The sequence below is a fragment of the Eumetopias jubatus genome, unplaced genomic scaffold (genome assembly GCF_037043125.1).
Source record: "Eumetopias jubatus isolate StellerSeaLion01/CBP00866 unplaced genomic scaffold, mEumJub1_p1.0 scaffold_9, whole genome shotgun sequence".
Classification (NCBI taxonomy): Eukaryota; Metazoa; Chordata; class Mammalia; order Carnivora; family Otariidae; genus Eumetopias; species Eumetopias jubatus.
The window spans coordinates 6,538,094-6,559,200 of NW_028274815.1; the positions used below are offsets into that span (position 1 = coordinate 6,538,094).

Genomic DNA, 21,107 nt, shown 5'->3' on the forward strand with positions numbered 1-21,107 from the left:
TCCACAGGGCCAGGGAGACGGTAGCTCACTTAGCAAAATTATAAGTCACCTTAGAAGAACCCTGCTGATTGACGGGGAGAAAAGCAGGCTATGATAACGCAGAGTAAACTTTCTTAGAAATGAAAAATCTCATCCTTATCTCCAAGATAGCCATAAATTACAAGGTACAGTTACATTTTCTTCTACTACCACTAATTTCTCAGTGTTAAAAGGAGATGACGGAAATAAAAATTTGAGAGGCTCATTGATTCTTCCACAAACACAGACTGAGCCCTGTGCCAGGCAACAGTGAGGATTGATGAGAACACAAGGAAAAATCGCCAGAGGCTAAGCTTGAGCAGTTTGGCCCAGTGCCTCCCCTCATGCACCAATCATCAAGGTTTAAGATTAAAGAGGGCTTGATTTTGTATCATATTTGTGCTTTGGAAAAGGCACCTACCCAAATACTGTCCTTTCAAATCCTGGTGTCCATCCACATAGCTGAAATGCCTTTCCCACTTCTGTGGGTACAGGGCACATCACTCAAAGGTGAATCAAATCTCTTGTCCCCACACACACTTCCGTTCCTCCAGCACCCCCCTCGGTTGGCTGGAGCAGGGCCCGTCTCCTCTGTCTTGTCCCTCTGGGGGGATCTAGACATGTCTATTACAACAGCCCTCCCTCCCGAGAGACCCCATGCTTCCGGAGGGCACGGACTGCATTGTCCTCGGTCATATATTCTCAACACCCAGTGGAATACCCTCCATAAATGGTTGTTCAGGTAACAAATGAGCAGTTCCAGAAGCTTTCTGGTTTTCCCTTTACCCAACTCAGCCTCAGTCCCCCTCCGGTATTTGTACAGTTTGGTCTTTGTCTTAGCTGGAATCCACAGAGCGCCACTCACAGGTAATATGGCGGCGTGGTTCTCCCTGCCAACAATTTTCTAGAAAGTTCTGATCATCTGTATGTCATCCTCAGGCCATACCACCCTCTATTAGATGCATATAAAGCTTCAAAATTTCATTAGAAGCAGAACATTTATATTCAGTGAAAAGATTTTCTTTTAAAACAGAAAGTATAAAAATGTCCATGAACAGCCAAGTCTGGAGGGCCCTCCAGCACACTTACCTTTTACAAAGGGTCTTACTTGGGTCTATTCAGAAATGCACAGCAATGCTATGCAGACGAAATTCTTTGTCATGAACTTTACTGTCAGTGAACTCTTAGGAATTCCCTTCTGTCCTTGAAAGAATGAACTTCAAAGTCAACCCGAAACTCTAAGGTGAAAACATATGCAAATATACAAAAATGAGCTCACCCTGACTGGGAAAGCGATCACCAAACCAAAGAGAAGCTTCTGTTATTTGGACACTTTGAGACTTGATAGTTTCACAAGAAATAGGCAGGGATTTCTACGGTGCTGGTCTGTCTCAGTGATTCTAGAGCCATCCTGTCTGTGGTTCTCTATGTTCTTTGCATGTCTTCCCGCTGCGTGGGATTTTTTTTTTTTGGCCACTTTTGTACTCTCTTGATCATTTCAATACCAGCAGGAGAGTAGGAGAAGCAAAAAGAGATGATATCATAATCCCCCTGTTTTTTTCTAGTGGTATTTATGATAAGAGGCTTTAGGGGAAAGAACACTAAATACCACAGCTGAAATCGGGGCTTTGAATAACCCCTGGGCTTCGATTATATGCAGTGGCTCTCACTTCTGTCATCTCCACAGACATTCAGTTCAAGACGAGTATATCCACAGTCTATTATTTCCCGAACAAAAGTGCTAGTAGGCATTTTAAGAAATACAAGAGGACCAAAGGTTTGAGCCCTGCTCTCAGGGAGTTTTTCATCTCTTGAGGGATACAAGGTCTGCATATATGAAATAATGATGAACCCTTAAGACGGTAAACAGTATCAAATGTTCCAATAAGTAGAAGGAACGTATTCGAGAAATTCTGAGTGCCGGCTGCGTGTTGTCCAGCCACATCTTCTTTCTCATCCCTAGTTACAGGGGGGCTGACGAGAATCAGGCCATAGTCTAGTGTTTCCCTCCTGGGTGACGGAGTTAGCACCAGGAGCAGCAATTGTGCAAGGTGCAAAGGTAGGGGTGCTAATAATGACACCCCAGGATGTTTTATGGGCAGAGACGCTCTGAGGGCCCTGAGCATCCGGGACCGCCAGCAGCCAAAGGAATGAACTTGCTTTCCAGCTCTGAGGCCCTTCTCGCTGGGGCCCATCAGGCTGTGCACTAACTCTGCTCTAGGTGACTGATGTCAGCCTTCTGCAACAGTCTCAAGTGACCTCAAGGAGCTATCAAAAACAGGAAGAACCGGAAAACCAGTTAGGCAGAAGCATGCAGGCAATATTGAATGAACAATTAGATATGATAGAAACATAACGTATTAAGATGACCTAAGGGTCTTTCTTAGGTCTATTCAGAAATCAGAACACCTTGATTTTTACAGCCGTGACAAATTATGCCCTGTGACGCGCAAGTATGTGGAGAACTGCTTGCAAGCACAGATCCCCCGTTCCCCCTTTGGATATATAATCTGCTGTAGCTAACAAGCTTGGAGCAGTCTGAAAGACCGCTCCTCACGAAGACAATGAGGAAAGTGTTTACTACCCCACTTTGAGGCTGGCTGTCTTTCAGGTGACAAAGCCATTCTCCCCATGACCTGGAGGCCCCCAATGGTCGCTCTCTGCTCTCTGGCCCCAAAGAACTCCACGCAAAGGCACTTTGTCAAAGAGTGGAAAAACTTTGCTCCAGCTTGAAACCTAATTCTATCATGCGCGTAGATTAGAATACGGTGCCATTTTTCCTCACTCTCTTTGCATGTACGTTCATTTCCTACACTAAAACTAATACTTAAAACAAAGCAGTTTGATTTATAGCCGGTGTCCTCCTCATAAATCACAGCTGCAGTGTGGTGCTGGGGGCCTTCCCGCGCTGGTGCACTTACCTTTTTATAAACGACGTGGGCCACCTCCCATTGGAGGCAACCTGACGCTTCCCAGCTCCCTGTCACCTTCTTTTCCTCCTCATTCCCTGGGGGACCTCAGGCCCAGTCTTGGCAAACATGCTGGTTGTGTTCCGTTTTGTTTTTATTTTTTAAATTAAGGAATGTCAAAAGTAAAACCTATGGCTTTGCCCTCCTGTGCTTTGCTGGCTGTAGAAATACAGCTGGGCCATCTGTCCCCTCCGTGTACCCTTGTAAGCACAGTTCCTCTGAGTTTCTTACCTGGGAATGGATGGAGGCAGAAGTCGCCTTGGCAACAGCTCGAAGCACTGGGGCAGGCTGCTTTCTCCTTTGGTAGAAGAGGCTGGTTGATACCCACAAATTTTCCCACAAAACGTCCTATTGGGACCTAGGGGAGGGATGCTCAAAGTCAGTCATTTCCTGTGCTTCCTCCTTCTGTCCAGCATCTGTGGAGTCTGGGAAGCCCGGCATAAGTGTGTCAAGGGGGTCCTCAAGGACTCAAGGGATGGCCGAGAGAGCCACGATGCGGGCCACCTGCTCCAGACCCTCTCCAGCTGGAGGATGCGGTGTCAGGAGAGAAAGGGGTGACAACACATTCTTACAGCTAAGGGTGGTGATAGCAGGACCCTGAGCCCAGATCCGAAAGCTTATTTATCTTTCCAAAAGACGTGCGATGTTCCATACACACAACTTAGGGGTGTTGTGACTTCCCAGGACACACCACCTGTTTACCTCGGCCCCTGTTGCTCACCTGTCTCAGTAATGAAGGTGAAGTTGCCCTGCCCCCCAGGAGTGGGCTGTGGGAGGCTTCTCCTCCCTGGTGAAGGAGATGGGGGGCTCCTGCCCTGTCTACTACCACTGAGCCATGTCACCTGAGGCAAGCCACCTAAACTCTTAGAACCTCAATTTGTTCTCAAGTAATACGAGGCATACGGGTTATGTGCCGACTCCCTTCCTAATTCTAAAGTTCAATTATTCTAAAAATGGATGTTTATGAGAGCAGGGCTTCCCAGAGCATGCTCCAGAGAGCCAGGTGAGGGGTGCCTGCTCAGAAACATTTGGGGAGTGCTAGGTTTTCTTATGGCAGGACTTCTCAGAACCTTTCTCAGGGTATCCTTTTTTGGTTATTTTTCTTTATTTCGTAGGATTTTTTTAACTTACAAACTATGATGTGCTCCTTGTAAATAGATAATCCATAGGTTTATAAAATAAACATTGATAATCTCACCTTCTCTTCTCCAGTTCCACCCCCAGAGGTAAGCAACACAAGGTTTCAGTAGGTCTGTGCATCCTCTGAAAATCTTTCTAGAACATGACTCTTGAAGGAGGGGGATAGAGCAAGAATTTGTCTCCAATGGTTGGACCCTTTTTCACAGAGCACTGAGCAGTGGGAACACCATTCTGTTCTATATTCTAAGGGAAATCCTGAGCCAGAGTGCAGAACTGCTCTTACTTGAATAGAATTCTTTTCCCAAAATGATAAGGAGTCTACACAAGCCAGAGGGCCACAAACATAACACTATTCAGTGTCCAGATCACAGGATGTTTTCACTCTTGATGAGATTTTGGAGACTCTCTTAGAACACTGACAAACCGTAAGTAGCCTCTCTGCAGGAGGCTTTCAGAACCCCCTAGGGTTCCTGTCAGCTTGGGCTGACACCTCACCTGTGTGTCCCTAGAGTCTCCACAGGGACGGTGAAGATGGGATGACACCAAACCATCCCTGCCCTCCCCAAAAGGCTGGCATAGGATGACACTTTTATCTGTATGTTCCCAACTCCCAGAGCATCCCCGGTTTGTAGAAGGAGTTCAGTCAGCACTGGTGAACCCCTGGATGAATAAAGTGAGGAAAAAGGTGACACTGGAGTAATCTAAGACCCAACACCTGCATCAGGTCATGGTCTGATCCCCCGTGCTCCACCTCAAATGTGCCAGATATGTTTTCACAGACACTGTTTTATTTAATCTACATAAAGAGGACTCTGTGAATTCAGCAGTATTATCCCCGCTTTGCGGAGTTCACGTCTGTATGACTAGGAAGACAAGATCTTGACCCAGTAAACTTCTGATTGGAAGCCAAGTGGTCTTCCCCGTACCACAATGGTCTCTATACTTTTTTCCTTCAAGTTCCACACCCTAGTCCTTAGGGATCGAGGGAGTGGGCATGATGGAGGGCAGAGGTGGCCGGACGCAGGTGGCATCTGGGATCTAGTCCAGATTTCAGAATAACTGTGTGACTTAGGGCCTAAATGATCTCGAATGGATCCCCTCGATCAACTCTCTTCTTGACATTGTCTGTTTGACCAACAGTAACAACAAAAACCCTTGCAAAAAAATCCAGGAAAGAGTATTTTTTAAGTGGTCTCTGGAACTGTATTTAAGCCAAACTATACAACACCTGCTCTGGCTCATCCTTCTTAAGACTCCCAAGTTGTGTCATCCACAAACAGATTTGCATGACTTGTGAGGTTCAAATGGCTTTCAAAATGCACTCAACTCTCGGTTGTGAAACCGAGGAGGTTCTTGGGAAGGATGTATGGAGAAAATTCTCAATATCCGAGGAGCTGACAGATAAAATGTTTGTGTCAGAGCAGTGCACAGGGATCCATTCCAGAACAGCACAAATTCTGCATTCTGGTATATTGTCCAGTTGGTGTAACCAGGCTAAATTACACAGCAAGACCCTTTATAAATTCCAACACGATTAAAGCCTTATTCCCATTTTCTTACACCCTGTGGGGCAGACCCCATGAGAAGGGCTTACACGTCACGCTGGTGTACAAGTAGCCGCAGGTAAGGGCACATTTTACAAACGTTACACAATGACTCTCCGCATTAGCAATATGCTCATCTTTCTTTACAGCCCATTTTCATGTTTAATTATTTGCTTTGATTCATTTTTATGGCTGGAAAGAAAGATTTTTAAGTAAACATTCTTCTAAAGTCAAACTATTCTACAAACTTTTTAACAACTTCTAAATTTATCACACCTGATTTTCCTAATGGTTTTAAGCTTCTAAAATTAATGTGCATCCTGAGAAGACTTTTTCTCTTCCTGGGGGAGAAAGAAGTAATAATTGTGTAAAACAGAGTCTGTCAGTATAATGATTAGCAAAAGAAAACATGCCAAGTTCAAGAACACTTGAACAGAAGTTGCAGCCTGTTTTTTTTTTAAGATTTATTTATTTACTTAGAGAGAGAGAGAGAGAGAGAGACATCGAGCAGGGGGAGGGGCAGAGGGAGAGGGAGAGAAGCAGACTCCCCACTGAGCATGGAGCCTGACTCAGGGCTTGATCCCATGACCCTGAGAGCATGACCTGACCTGAAATCAAGAGTCGGACGCTTAACCGACTGAGCCCCCCAGGTGCCCCACTTGCAGCCTGTTTTGACAGAACATTGTTCATTCCATTTTTCCACTAATAATAGAAATTATTTTTCTAGAAATATAAATTGTGTTGTGTGGTGATGCAATTGATTATTGCTCTGTGGGATTCAACCAGCTTTGCATCTATTTGTAAATTCACTTCAGCGCTCCTGATTGCCTGTGTGTGTGTATATGTTGAATTGTCTTTTGAGCTGGTTGTAACACCTTATTGGTTCCCTCACTAATTAATGAGTTAAATAAGATATCTGATAGGCATTCATTTGTACTCATCTAAGGGTTATGGGCCTGAAGATTCTAAATACATTGTAAAAAGTTAATCTTTAACATAGGTCTACTTTTTAATATTAGAATTCAAAAGTCATTTTTAAAGAAATATTCTGCAAATTTTGAAGAATTTGTTCTTATGAAAAGGAATTACCTAAATTTTAGAAACCAGTTTTGAAGCATTAGAAATATGGGTTAACTAACCACCAAATAACCAGTGAGACTTTCTGATATTGAAGAGTTTGTAGAGAGATTAGGTGTCCACAGCAAGAGATCATGAGCGTTATATGCAAACCATTATCAGTGTGGTTTTGAATCTTTTGTAACTGAATATCAAAAATATTTCCTACCCACCCAACCCACCACCCTTCACCACAGACACACACGGCCTTCTTTTTTTTTTTTTTCCACACACAACCTTCTTTGTGTGTGATACGAATCCATTTCAGAACACGTCTTCTTTGTTCAATGATGTGTCACGTAAGGGTCTCCTTTGGGACCTAGTGGACATTTTGTGCTTGAACAAAAGCAAACATCTCAATCCTCTTGGTATGAAGAACTAGCCACTAAAGACAGGCTAAGAGGTACATAGGAGAATCCCAAAGCCAACTGAGGAAGAAACAAGAGAACCAGACGTTCAAAATTAAGAGCCTGTGAGGAAGACCAGTGGTAGCCTTGACCCAAGGTCTGTAAGAAAAGGTATGAAAAGTCCCAAAGAGGAATTCACCTAGCAAGTCATTGGGAGTCTGTTTGTTGGCTGGGGCTTAATAGCCGGCCTAAGGCTTGTTGGGGAGGGCCGTTCTGGTATGGCCTGTGCTGGTAACGCCTCAGAGCACAGCCCCCAGGCACTGGCCCTGCTCCAGGGAAAACCTGGCTAAGTCTACCATAGTGGACTAGGAGAACTGTCCCCTGAGAGGCCACCCATGGACCATCACCCAGCCTGTGCAGGGCAGAGAACATAGGACATCAACACATAATGGACAAGCATCCATAGGGCTCTGTGGCAGTGACACCAGGTGATAGTTAAGGGACGGGTACAATAGTGGAGATGGAGAGGGTTTCCAATTCCTTCTATGGCTCCATTTAGAAGCAGAATTAACAGAACATCTTTGGGGTAAGTTATCCCTCCTTCCAAGTTTACACACGTTTTGGAGGATGCCCTCAAGAGGCAGGTTACACAAAGGCACATGAATGTGCAATAAATTGATTGGAAACTTGAAAGTGCTATTACCACAGCTACACTTGAAGTGGTTGAAGCAGGTCATACAAGTCACACTGGTTTTTCTCTAACCAAATTCTACATTATGTTCTAACAGGACCTCAGAATGGATCATATAAAAATCAAAATTGAAAAAAAAAAAAAAACCCAGAAGTTAAATACTCTTTATAGCTTCAGTTTCTGCCCTTCTGAAGGATGGGGGCGCTGAGGAGGGTAACTGTGATTGTGTTTTGATTGATCTCTGGGGATGCAACAGTCCAAACCCCACCAGATCAGACATTCCTGGTCCCGGGTTTTTAGACACAGGCCACATTCTGGCAATAAGACCAGAACTCGGGGCAGTTCTGCCTTGACCACAGAAGTTGGGGCAAAAAACGCAAGTGGTGAAAGACTATAGTTGAAGATATCTTTGCTTCTAATGCCCATAGATCTTATCAACTAAGACAAGGCTACGAACAAAGGCTTTTGCGTCCTATAAAGAAAGGTCCTAAATAAGTCCGCTTCAAGCCAGCCCTTCAGATAGGTGAGTAGACTCCCAAGTCAGAAGCCCCAAAATAAACATGGGGGTACCACTGCAGTTTTCACTTCCACAAGTTCGAGAGTCACATGTCCACGTGGCCTTCGTGGTTACAGAAAGGGGCCCAAGGTAGGCGGGCTGTCAGTCAAGGTCCTCCATCCATCCCGTCCCACCTGCACACAGAGGCAGGTTAGCAGAGGAACTTCAAGCACACACTTCACCCAGAATGAAACTGGCTTCACACAAGACATTCTTACTGAGATCATCGCCCATTTCGTAAAGATTCAGAGTCCAGCTTAGGATCAAAGTCCCTTTTGTTTCGATGTGTTCTCCTGATGGCCAGCTACCTTCAATCTCTATAAAACAGAAAGGATTAGGTGGAGCTAGATCATTTACTCAAGCTGTTCATGTTTTCTTTAATGCCAAAAAGATCTAGACTTCTAGAGGACTATTGAATTCAAAGCTGGATAACTCCAGTAACAATGGGAATAAGTCAGATGCCATCAGTTAAAACCCTTCCTTAGGTTTCTGTCCCAAGTAAAGGGAAACCAGGCTATTTTTAGCATTTTTATCTGTCCTAAATCTATCCAAACAGATATTTGGATAGATTTCTGTTGGGAAGCAGCAGGTAGAAGCACTTCATCATTGAGAGACATCCTTGACAAAGAAATGTCGTTCGGAATGGAACAGGAAGAGAGAGCACAGGAAAAAAAAAAAAAAAAAAGAATAAGGGAATAAGATGGGATGATAGGAAGAAATGAATTACTTCCCCCTTTAGTCAATCCCTGAAATTCCACCTTGGCTCATAGTGAAGGAAAGACATTGCAACACTATATATCAGAACTGAGCAGTCAGAAAATACACAACTTGACCCCTCCGCACCCTCGCATTTTAACCAGCAGTCCATATCCCAAACCTTCCTCCCGACATTCATAGAGAAAAAGTGATATACAATTTATTCCTCCAAATCTGAGACGGCTTCAGTGACAAGATTCTTAAAATTGTAAGAAATAAATGGTTGCACAACAGAAGACTCTCAACCCTAACTGGAAGAGAAGAGAGGACAGCTGGGGGTATTAATCACTTTGAAAATCTTGGGTCAAGTATCATGAGCGCTGTATCATTCATGTATTCCTGCCTTCCTTCCCTCCTTCTGCTCTGACGGGCTGACGCTCTAGGAGGAGAGCGACATCTAGGACTAACAGCTCTATGAAACTGTGGGGAGTGAGAGCAGCCCCCGAGAGAGCCCGATAAAACATCCCCACCCCTGGCTCCTTCAAAGGGGGCAGAAGCTGTTGAAGCAGTGGGAGCTATAAATAGTATTTAACTCCTGTTTTTTCTAATTAAGAAAAAAAATGTTTTAATGATCCCTCTTGAAGCCCGGGTCAAACACAGAACCACATCCGACCGGGGACATAAGAAAAGGCTCAGGGGCACGGGCTGGAGAGGGGAGGCGCTGCTTTTGTTCATGGGCATGAAAACAAACAAAAGTTTGAGCAGTTGCTATGATTTACTGCGTGCCAGGCCCTTACCTGCCAAAGAGGAATGGCCTTATAAATCCCCCTTGTACAGGTGAGAAAATGAGTCTGAGCGAGGCTAAGTCATAACCCAGGGACACACGTCTAGTCGACAATGGGCACAGACAGAGAAGCCAGGCCTCTCGGCCATGAGACCAGATACCTGCACAGATGTTTCCTACACGAGGAGGGATGCAGTGGGGTGGGCCGGATGAACCAAAGAGAATTCCAGGGGAAGGGGACGGAGCGCATAGAGAGCGCCCAGCTGGTTCAGGAAACAGGGGTCACAGGATGTCTGGACACAGAGGGTCACACCAAGGGTAGGGTAGCTTGCATGCGCTACACATTACTCCTTCCCTCCAGACACCCAGGAGAGGTGAAGTACAAGGAAAATGTTGGCTTTTCTTTCTAGAGAACGTGGCAGCCTTGGTTCTTCTTAGAGGCCTCCTGGAGTCAGAGGTCCCCTGACGCGTGCCATCAGCGAAGCCCGAACAGAATCCCTGAGGCCTGGGCACGGTCCCAGGGCAGAGAGTCAGGGCAGAGCTAGAAAGAGACAGCTTGGACCTAAACATAGCAGCTGCTCTTGCAGGTCAGCCTCTCAATAAGGAGCCCTTGGTCTTGCCTCAAAGGGTCAAGAAAGGGTAAATCTGCTATGAGCCCTCAAGGTTGAGAAAGTGTCACATCTGGCCAGAGCAGACTTTTTATGCAGCAGACAGAAAGTTCTCAAGAGAGGGGTCATCCTGGGCTACCCACTGGGAGGTCCTCTGCTACTCTCAGGAGGGACAAGTACCCAGGCCAAACACAACTTGGAATCTCGTTACACCTCCTTCAATATCAGCCTGGGCTCCTTGGGCCCGAGGCCATCATTCCCAGGGCGGGCCCTCTGCTCCCCACCACCCATTGGAGACTCTGGCCCTCTACTCAAGAGGAGGCTAGGCAAATGTGCTCAGGGAAGAATGTCTACTAGCCAAGAAAGCAAGGCCTAGGCAGTCAGAGTATGCAATGTGTTTCAATAGGGATGAGCTAGTTTCCAAATGCTGGCTCCCCACAGCAGCCCTCCTGGGGGAGTGCAGAAGGAGAGTGGTATGCAGCCCCTCCTCAAGCAAATTCTTGAAGCTGGAAGTCCTCCTGAGACAAAGAAGCAAATGGCCCACGGAGACCTGAAGTTCCAGAATGGAGTGTATTCCTTGCTAGTGGAAATGCAGGGTGCCCAGAACTCAACTAGATTCAACCTAATTCTTGCAGGTCCAACGAAGCGTCCAGCTCCAGGGCCAGGTCTAGGGGAACAGAGGCCCTGAGATCCTAGCGCACAGGTAGTGGAGGGCCCCATGGGCCAGCCACACGCTGAGACAATCCGGGGGCTGCGGGGCAAGCCCACCTGCCTGGTTCTCCTCACGTCCCCCTGCCCGCTGGTTCTTCGCTGGTTCTTGGGTGTCCCTCTGTCAGTCCATCCCTCATCCACTTTGCCCTGTTTTGGGGCAGACCCTGGCCTGGGACGCACACTAGGGAACTTCTGTCCACAGCTGGGGGCGGGGGGACACTCTGGTCTGTCCCCGTCCTGGGCAAGCACACTAACAGGCCAGCGCAGGCATGCGTTGGTGATGGTTCTCAGGAGGGAAAGCATGGGGGAAACCAGAGGGGAAAGAATCGGCAGCCACTGGAGGTGCGAGGCAAGAGGATGGAGACAGTAAACAGCGCCCAGTTGTGCAGTCTGGGACACAGGACACGGTGATGCCATTAAGAAAGACACTGGAGGCTCAGGCCGGAGGAGACACTTAACGAAAGAAATAAAATGTTAGCATGATCGAATCGGAAATGAGTTAGAGCTGAAACATCTATAAACCCACTTTCGAGAGGAACCAGTTCCTTCCCGAAGGACCACCCTTCCCTGTAAGTGTCCTTTCATGCCCCAGGGCAGAGGTACTTCACAATGCTTCTAGAGCGAGGGCATCACAATAGGTTATAAGGTATATTTTGAGAAGGAAAAAAAAGGTTAATTTTTTGTTTCTTTAGTCCTGACAGGGAAAAGCACTCTCTCCACCTGAAGGAAAAAAATACATTAAAGAAGAAACAAATGTTTGCACAACATTAAGTGCAGCATAGAAAGCCCCCTGAAGCTTGTTTCTCTCTTGACACTGACTTTGCGGTGAATCCTGAAATGGGGGCATTATTATAACCTGGCAATGAAGGTAATTATTTAAACTCCTTCCCGGGGCTTGCTGAGGTATCTTCCACGAGGGAAATTCTGGGTGGAGGGAGGTCACCCTCCAGGCCTGGGTGCAAGCCGCGTGGGTGCCGCGTGATCCCCGTGAGCAGGGCTCGCCCTCCTTCTCCGTGACACGGTGGTGAAAGTCCCTGCCTTGCAGGTGCCTCGTGACAGTGAGCTTTGCCTGGCCTTGCCCTGACGTAGGTGCCGCGCCAGGAGCTTTACGCGGATTAACTCACTTCGCACCCATTTACTGAGCCGCCTCAGGGGCTCGGTTTTTCCGGAGTCCCCACGCCCCAGACCCCGTCCAGCACCTTCTGAGGAAGAAGGGATCAGTCCTCCAGAGAGCTGCCACACAGCCGAAGCCTCCCCGCTGCTGCGCTGACCCCACGCCCGGTCAGCCCCAATTCGAGAGTCCCAGACAGACGCTGGTCACCTCAGAAAGCACAGCGCGGTCGGCCTCCCGCCCTTTGGCCGCTCTGGGAAGTCCTCCTTATTCTCATCACGGCTTCTCTACCGTCAGTCGACGTGTCCTGCCTTCAGGTCGCTTTGCCTTCTAGATCAGAAGCCCTGCAACGGCAGGACTGCGGCGCCCCCTCCTCTCTGAGCTGGGGACAGGTGGCCTGTATTTCATGCCCGACACGCATCTGCGGGCTTGTAAACGTCTCTTTGAAAGTGTCCAGAAGGAAGGACACCAGCTGGTTGGACTCTGCCTGCAAGAAATTCACATTCGTGACGCAAAAGAGGCTCTCCCTCTCAACGGGTGAACTGTTCTGAACGTGCCGACGAAACACGGAGGAGTAACCGTTCTGTACGTTGCCACCGTCTTCCTGTGCTTTTTCCCCAGCTGCTCAGCGAGGCCGAGGCCGCCCCAGGGCTCTTCTCGTCCCTGGATAACGCGCTCCAGACAGGGGCACGGGAGCCCCTGCTCTGAAAGGGTCATTTGCAGAAGCGCTCAGCGGGAGCCATTTTTCAGTGCCAGAAATAGGATGGCGCCCTTCCCCTCTGCAGGCCCAGAGCTCCGACCGCAGGCTCCCCTGTGGGTTTCTACTTGTCAGTTAGGTTCGGGAGAAGTCGTGAGGTCAGCAGGCAGGAAGGAGGAAGTAGAGGCAGGGAGATGCAGAGGGCCCTCCCTGGCTCCCCAGTCAGATCTGCACTTCACCCTCCCTCTGCTGAGTGCCAGGGCACAGAGAACCTCCCCAGTGTGTTGTATGCATACCTGCGGAGGTTTTCACTCAAGTCAATGCCAGAAGAAAATGCGAGAAAGGGCTCCGCTTGGTGTGTAAGTGAAACCAGTCACACACAAGTGTCTGGGAAAGGTAATGACCTAATTTCTAAGACATGAACGGCTGGTACCTCTAAGGCAAAAAAGACTGATGGGAAAGGAGAGGAGTGCGGGTCTTTCCGTGGGGCACAAAGCAGGCTGACCCACCCGGGTTTGGGTGGCCACATAGTGCCCAGAGGCTCCAGGGGTCCTCTGCCATCTCGCCATTTTGTCTTCTGCGGGGAACACACGAAGTGGTCAGCCTAAAGTGTTAGGGTGACGAGCATACTGCTTAACATTCAAAAGATCGAGGTCTGGTTTCCCTCTGCCTCTACTCGGCGTGTGACTCGGGTCAAGTCACATCAGCTTTCTGGGCTTCAGCTCCCTCATCTGTCCCATGACCTACGAGCATCTGAAACTCTGTGAGGCGCTTTCAGCAATAATAGCCTTTATTCCATGATAGAAATCCTGGCATTCCCAGAATCAGAACAGCTTTCCCAAAAGACCCATTGTGATGGTGGATTGTGTGTGTCGACTTGACGGGATCACAGGTGCCCCAGATACTTGGCTAAACATGATTTCCGGGGGTGTCTCTGAGGATGTTTCCAGGTGAGATTAGCATGTGAATTAGTAGACTCAGCAAAGCCGTTTGCCCTCCCCAGTGTGGGTGGGTGTCATCCAGTCTCTTGAGGACCTGAATAGAACAGAAAGGTGGAAGAAGGCGGAACTGGGCCCCCTCTGCCTGACTGGTGAGCGGGGACATTGATCTCCCCACCTTTATCACTGCTGCTTCCCAGACTTTCAGATCCAGACTGGAATCTACACCCTCTCCTCCCCTGGCCTTTAGACTCAGACTGCATTACACCACGGGCTTCCCTGGGTCTCCAGCGTGCAGATGGCAGATCACGGGACTCCAAAGTTGCACGAACCGATTCCTTTTATACCTGTCCGTATATACGTATTCTATTGGCTCTCTTTCTCTTAGAAACCCTGACTAAGACACCCATCAAGAGATTCATCGTCCAGGTGACCCCATGAGGGGGTTTCCACGGTCCTGGTGAGACTGAGGACGACTCCTTGCATGCCGGTGTGGGGACGCTTGAAGGACTCTGCCCTACAGTGGGCCATAGCTGCCAAGTAGAGGCTTGTAAAAACTCACCCTTCCTCCCTTCCCCTTCCTTCCTTTATTATTTCCTTTGTGATTCTGGATTATAATCTTATAGCAGATTCTCCAGGATCTCCATACAGAATGCTGAGTGTTTGTAACATGATGAGGCTGAATCAACACAGAAATTGAGCTATGAGCTACCAGCTCAAGGACACACCTCGTGAAACAGAAGAACAGTCCTCTTTGACTCATTCAGAGAAAAAGAAAGACAAGCGAAGCCTGTGGTTCCTCTTCCGAGGGCTCAGGAGTCCTATTTTGTGAGCTGTCCAACCTGAGCAGTCTAGAGTTCTGTTCGAGTGTGAATGGCTCCTCCTGGAGAAAGAATTCTACCCCATCCTGTAGGGAAGTGTGCTCTTTCTCACGGCATCCCATCAGAGCTCATGAGTACAATTTTTGTAATAGTTCGTTTAGGGTAAAAAAAAAAAATTAGTAAACAAATGCTCCTATAGAACTGTGCAGTATAGCAGGAAATTAAAATGCCCTTTGTTCTGCCTCAGAGTAAAGGAGCTCTGAATTCTAGAAACCCGGTCGTCCTGGGGCGCCTCTTAGGCGGGTGTTAGCACATTAATGTTTTGCAGCAGTCCAGAGTATATGAGCGACCACAGGACTTTTATTGTCTGCTTCCCTAATCTGTCCTGCTATAACTTAAGAAGTTACAGCATCTCTATAAAGCTATTTGGTTTTAACTAGGTTGTTAAATTTGTTTGCTGAAGTCAGCTATAAGGCGTCAAGAATTTCAATAGCACAGGGTGTCAAAGATAAATACTGCAGTCAGTGTGTGGCACTGGATGAGATTTATTTTGTAAACTTTGCCAACCCCAAAAGGGAGATTATATGTTTTGGGAGACAGGGCACCATCCTGTTAGCAACGTTCATTTAGATTTTTTTCTTACACCAAAAGGCATTAAGTCTCTTCATAAATATTAACAAAAGTTTGTTGTGAAGCATGAGTCCCAAAGTGGGGGGGGGGGCGGTTAACTGGCAGATTTTGCCCCCAGGTGTGGATTGTGTCTTCTCCAAGGAGAGCTGGCTTCTCTTTCCTGTATGACATAAATTGTCTGCTTTCATGCTTCCTAAAGAATTAGAAAACATTTGGAGTCAACCCATCCAAATTTTTAATTTTGTTTCTATAGTAGCTGCTTATTGGATGTTAACTATAATATTCAGATACAAAATCAATTATTTTTCCCCTCCTGTGGCTTCTATTTTTGACATCATGGCCATTCCAAGGATGCCAAACCCTTCCAGCTATTTGTTTACAAAATTAAGAAAAAAATATGGGCTCATTAAATTCATTTCTAAAGAAATTATTTTATTTCAACCAGTGGTTCTTAACCAGGGGCAATTTTGCCCATCACTCCCCCAACCCCCCAAAAATGTGACAATGCCACTTTTTATTGTCCCTCCCGGGGAGGGAAGATATTCTGTGTCTAATGGATGGAGGCCAGAGATGCTTCTAGGCATCCTACCATGCCCGTGACAGCCCCCACAACCAGGAATCAGGCTGCCCAGAGTGTCAGAAGTGCCAAGGGTGAAAAAATCTGATATGCCAATTATAAACTCTCCTTCTTAGACAAAAGAAGAGAAATAGTTCTCTGTACTCATGTGCCTTGAAGGTACCAGGGCTTTGCTGAGATGATCTCATTTAATCCTGCCTCTGTAAGAAAGAGTCTTTTCTGGTATGTCTGAAAGTTGTGTTCTACAAACTCCCAGTGATCAAAAATTGCCGAGAACCTCAGTCTCCCCAAGTCCAACCCAAAATGTTCCTCTTTCATCTCGCCTCACCCCACAGTGGCCTTCCGCTCTGCCCACCACGTTCCCATCCCGGAAACCATCTCTTCTTCTGTCTAAATGCTACCTCTCCAGCCTCACCTTCCCTAATGCCTTCGCTGACTTTCCCAAGCCACTCACTGCTAGAGCTCCTCCAGGCTCAAGTCCAGATCCACCTCCTCTCCTGCTGGACCCTTTCCCTGGGAAAGCTTAGCCACACTCAACTCCAACCACCTCCCAGCGTGGACACCTCAGAATGCATGATTCAGCCCAGAGCGTTTACATTCGGCATCCATCTCAATGCCTGGCTGTTCTCTCCTTAGGACACCTCAAAGACAACTCAAACAGACACCTGAAATGTAACCTGAATCCATGACCTCCCTCCTAATCCTTGTCCCCTTCCAGCACCCCTTGGCTGGCTCGGGGAATGGCTCCCCTTTACCTGATTGTGGGGTGGAGCCCACAGGTCATTCTTTACCCTTCTCCCTGTCCAGTGGCCTATGACCAAACCACTGCCAAACCCTGTAGTAGACTTCCAAGATATGTTCAGATCCACCCACTTCTTTCCAATCTTTACACCACACTCGTACAAATTACCGCTGTGTCCAACCTGGATGGCTGCAGTAGAGGCCCACCAGCCTTCTTAGATCCACTCTGCTCTCTGACCTGCAGTCCCAGGGATCCAGCCGAGTGCGCATCAAGTCATGATGACCATCCTCGCACCAACTGCCCACGTACTCACGCACATACACCTGCACAAACACACACCACCTGAAGCCCTTCGCTAGCTTTCTGGTGCTCCTAAGATAGAACACAACTTCTGAACTTGGCACCTAAGACCCTCTATGTTCTGGTTCCTATGATTCACCGTCTGACCTCCAAACACACGGACCGTGCAGTTCCTCCCACTTGTCTTACTCCCTCTGACCACAGGGCCTTCACCCATGCTGCTCACTCTGCTGAGAGCACTCTTTCTCACCATCTCCCTCATCAGCTCTCACCCATCCCTCAGATCATGGCCCAGCATCATTTCTCCAGGAAGCCTTCTTGCTCTCCCTGACCTGGAATACCCTCTCAGAGCACCATGACTCCACCTCCTCCAGCAGTTCCCCGACGATCTTCCCCGTGTTATCTACATCATTGTTTGGCTGTCCTCTGTATCTCCCATTGATCATATGAAACTGAGGGCAGGGAAACTGAGGCCTTAGAGATGCTGATGAACTTGGCCAAGGTCCATGAGGAGATGCAGGCGCTGTCCTACCCTAGGCATCACTGTTCTCTGAACAACTGACAGTTCCATGTGGTGCAACTACAGCCCATGCCCAAACTGGTTTCCTCTAAATCCCACCTAAATAAGGAGGAGACAAATCTTTTCGATAGAATGAAGGAATACACGAATGGTTTCTGCTCTCCATTTGCCCTCTTCGGATACTTGATCTACTTTTACAGTTTTCAAATTTAAGAATCGCCTCCCTAGGGAGAAACACACCAATTTTCCTTCCAACGGAGGGGTGAGCCACCACTTTGCAGCACTGCCCCATTGAATGGATGCTCTCCCCTCTTGAGTCGGCAGTGAGGAGGGCCTCTCTGAGCCGAGCCTCTCTGCAGCACTCGGCATTTGTTTGCAGGCAAGGCCTCCAGCCTTCAGCACAGACACGCCTCCCGCTTACGATTGGCATGACTAACAGGAAGGCCTTCTGTTGTGTCAGTTTTTGGAGGAGAAATGCTTTTAAAATAAGCCTTAGCGTATCCCTTAATAAAAGAGTAATTGGCAGCCAGTAATTACACATACCTGGAATGCTGAAAGAATCACAGTGAAGCCAAGCTGTTTCCATAATGGAAAAGTATAAAACCCTGGAAGTATATATTTAGTAAAGAAATGGCATGAAAAGGAAACACAGTTCTTAAAATAGAGCATATAGGAAAGTTAATCAAAGACAAGATGCTCAAGAAAATGTAAACTTTATGGTTTCAATAGGGAAGGTAATATGTGTCAGCAATCCAGAGACCGACCCATAACAGCACAAGAGTTCATTGCAAAGTGGTGTGTTAATAAAGAGGGAGCTTTGTTCTAATTTTCCACCTCTAAATTTAGATTCACTGCAGTACATGGTTCCCTGTCCTAAAATGCATTCCAGAGAGCCTTTATTAAATTCTAAGTTGACTTTATTCATTTTGTGCTACACTTCAAAATGTGAGATATTTTGCATTGCCCATGAATTACAGTTACCTGTTCAGTTGGGAACTGGTCTGAAATTATTTGTTTCTGGGACCCCAATTGGATCACATTTAACTGCTTTGAAAAGAACGCAGAAAGCAATGCTGAGCTGTGTTTGCCTCTCAGCGTTACCAGATGACCGACTTCGGGAGCAGGGCTGACAGGTCTCAGCATTAGCACTTGTATGAAATTCTCGGTCTCTGCAGAGTGGGAATTAGCAGACTCTCTGAAAATAGCCAAGCCACTTAAGCCCTTAGTCACAATGACTGCTCACAGGCCTTTCTCCTCTCTCCTTTCCTTCCCTTCCTCCCTGCCTCGCGGAAGGAAATTGGAGGTAGAGTCTTTCTTCCAAAGAGAGGCGTCCAGACCAAGACCCCCTTAGCAGCAGAGTGACAGGCTTACCCCCCGAGCACCCTGTCTTCACCAGCGGGATGGGATCATAGTGCCCACCCAAATGCAGCTCCTAGCACCGAGCCTGCCACAGTCCATCAGCCATGGCCTTGGCCACTTCCCCTGCCTCCAAATGCACCTGGACTCTACCCTGTTGACACTTTGCTGAGCCATCTCCTCCTTAGACCAAGCTCTCCTCTCGTCCCTCTCTCCCCGGGTTCGTTCCCCAACAATCTCATGACTGTGGCACCTCTTGCCTTCTCCAGATTTTGGGGCTTGATGTAACTGATAACACCACAGGACCAGAACCAGGCCCCCCGACTCCCAGATCATAAGAGGCGGAAGTCACCAGAATCACCTCTGTTTCTTGGGAAATTCCTTCTCTACCCATAAGCCTCCCTTCCTTCCTTCTCCAACTGCCAATCCGGCAGACCAAGCTTGAGGGAAGCGGGTAGCTGGTTTCCTGGGGCCCTGGCCGAAAGAGGAGGTGTCTTTAACCCACAGGGTGCAGAGCTGGAAAGCAGAGTAAAACCGGAAGTCCTGTGCCCCAGAGAGCACTTATTTAGGCCAGGAAAGCACACCAAAACCAGAGCACCCAGGAGGCCCGACACAGACTTGGGTGGCAGAGAGCCAAGCAGAGATGAGCAGAGGGTCTGCCTGTGAACAAGGGGGAGGAGCTAGTGAATGACTGGCACTCTGGGATCCTCCCCAAAGTGAGGCCCCTTGCCTGCCCTTCTAGCAGAAACCCCAGCATGTGCATCTGTGCATTGGCGCCCTGAAGATCCTGGAGCACCTGCACCCTGTATCTGGGCCCCCAACCTCTCCCTGCAGTCGGGAGAGGCCCCATTCCTGAACTGGTGCTCCGAAGGCAGTGGCCACTGACTGCCCACGGGCAAGAATACAGGACTGTCCTATAACAGGGCACTTCTGTGCCCCCAGCCACAGCATGCCATCATTCCCATGGAAAAGAATGCGCCAGCCAAGGGTGCTCAGAGGAAGGAGGGGGATGGTCTTGCACACCTACAATCATCGCCACTTTGGGCGCCAGGACTCCTGTGGCGAACTGTGCATTGCTGGGTGGCCCGGGCAGCACCCCTGGACCTGCAGTGCTCTGTGAGGACAGAGAGGACCCCAGTCCCCACCACGGTACAGGGGCGGCCCCTGTCATGACTGCAGAATCACCTTAACCATGGCCTCTCTCTTCCTTCGTGACTCTCACCAGCTTGTTTCACTATGTTTTCAGACACTGTATTGAGAAAGCTTCACTCATTAGAGCAAGTCTCCTCTCCGCTGCCTGTTCCACCCAGAGTCCTGGGTGTGTGCCAACTGGCAACTGTAAATCACGACCTGACCCGGGGCCTTTTATCTTCCCAGATCTGTGCACCTTCCCTCACCCGTCCTGGAGGTACGCAGCACAGTTGCCTGTAGATCCCTTCTGAAATTGGCAGCCTCTCTTCTGGAGTCGGCAAATAAAATCCCAGACGTCCGCAGAAGACACACATCCAGGGTCTCTGGTCCAAATCTACTGGTTGGAAACTTGAGGTCAACTTCCCTTTCTAACAGAAACTCTGCTCTACCCTTTGGCTCAGATGTCATCTACTTGGCATAACTGGAGAGAAATAAAATGACCAATGACTGTTGACTTGACCTTTGGGCATCTGGTGTGAAATACCATGTGCCCTTCCCTGAGACCAACCCTGGCGTGATCACTTTGGAAACAGACTCGGTTACTCTAACTTTACCCTGCAATCCCCAGTGATGGGAAATGAGAGGGTGGAAGATTTGGGGGAGTAATCAAGAAGGGAAATCACTATCATCCCAACAGTTCAAAAAGAAATGGCCCAGACATCTCTTTTCAATGGAACAACATAGAAGGGTAGTAAGGATGTTCATAGTGTAAGCTACTTCACAGCATGCCTGGGTTCTCCTTAAATTAAAACCACAGTTTGACCAATAATGTCTGAAACCAGGCCTAGGAGAGACTGTAAAAGGAGATCCTCTCTCACCACAAATTCCCACAATGGACATCCACCGCACATTCATTCCAGGCATCGTTCTAAGGCCTACGTCTATTCTCGCATCTGATTGCTCTTGTATATGCGCATCTTCGCTTCCTTCTCCCACTTCCCTGTCTTTTTTGAGCATTCCCATCTTTTGCTTTCAATCCTAACCCTCTCTCCTCTTTGTGATGAGTAGCATCAGCAGGCCAGGCCATTGAGACAGGTAAGTACC

At 47.9% G+C, this 21,107-nt stretch overlaps 1 long non-coding RNA gene across 10 annotated transcripts in view; it reads right to left on the reverse strand.

Moving 5' to 3' along the window:
• The window catches only part of LOC114205935 (uncharacterized), a 227,144-nt gene that overhangs the window by 62,865 nt on the left and 143,172 nt on the right, over positions 1-21,107 (reverse strand). For all 10 annotated transcript variants that reach the window (XR_015768890.1, XR_015768891.1, XR_015768889.1 and 7 more), the window contains 2 exons: positions 3,219-3,345; positions 1,108-1,256 (listed from right to left, as the gene is read on the reverse strand). This is a non-coding gene — a long non-coding RNA (uncharacterized LOC114205935). The remainder of the gene's footprint in view (positions 1-1,107; positions 1,257-3,218; positions 3,346-21,107) is intronic.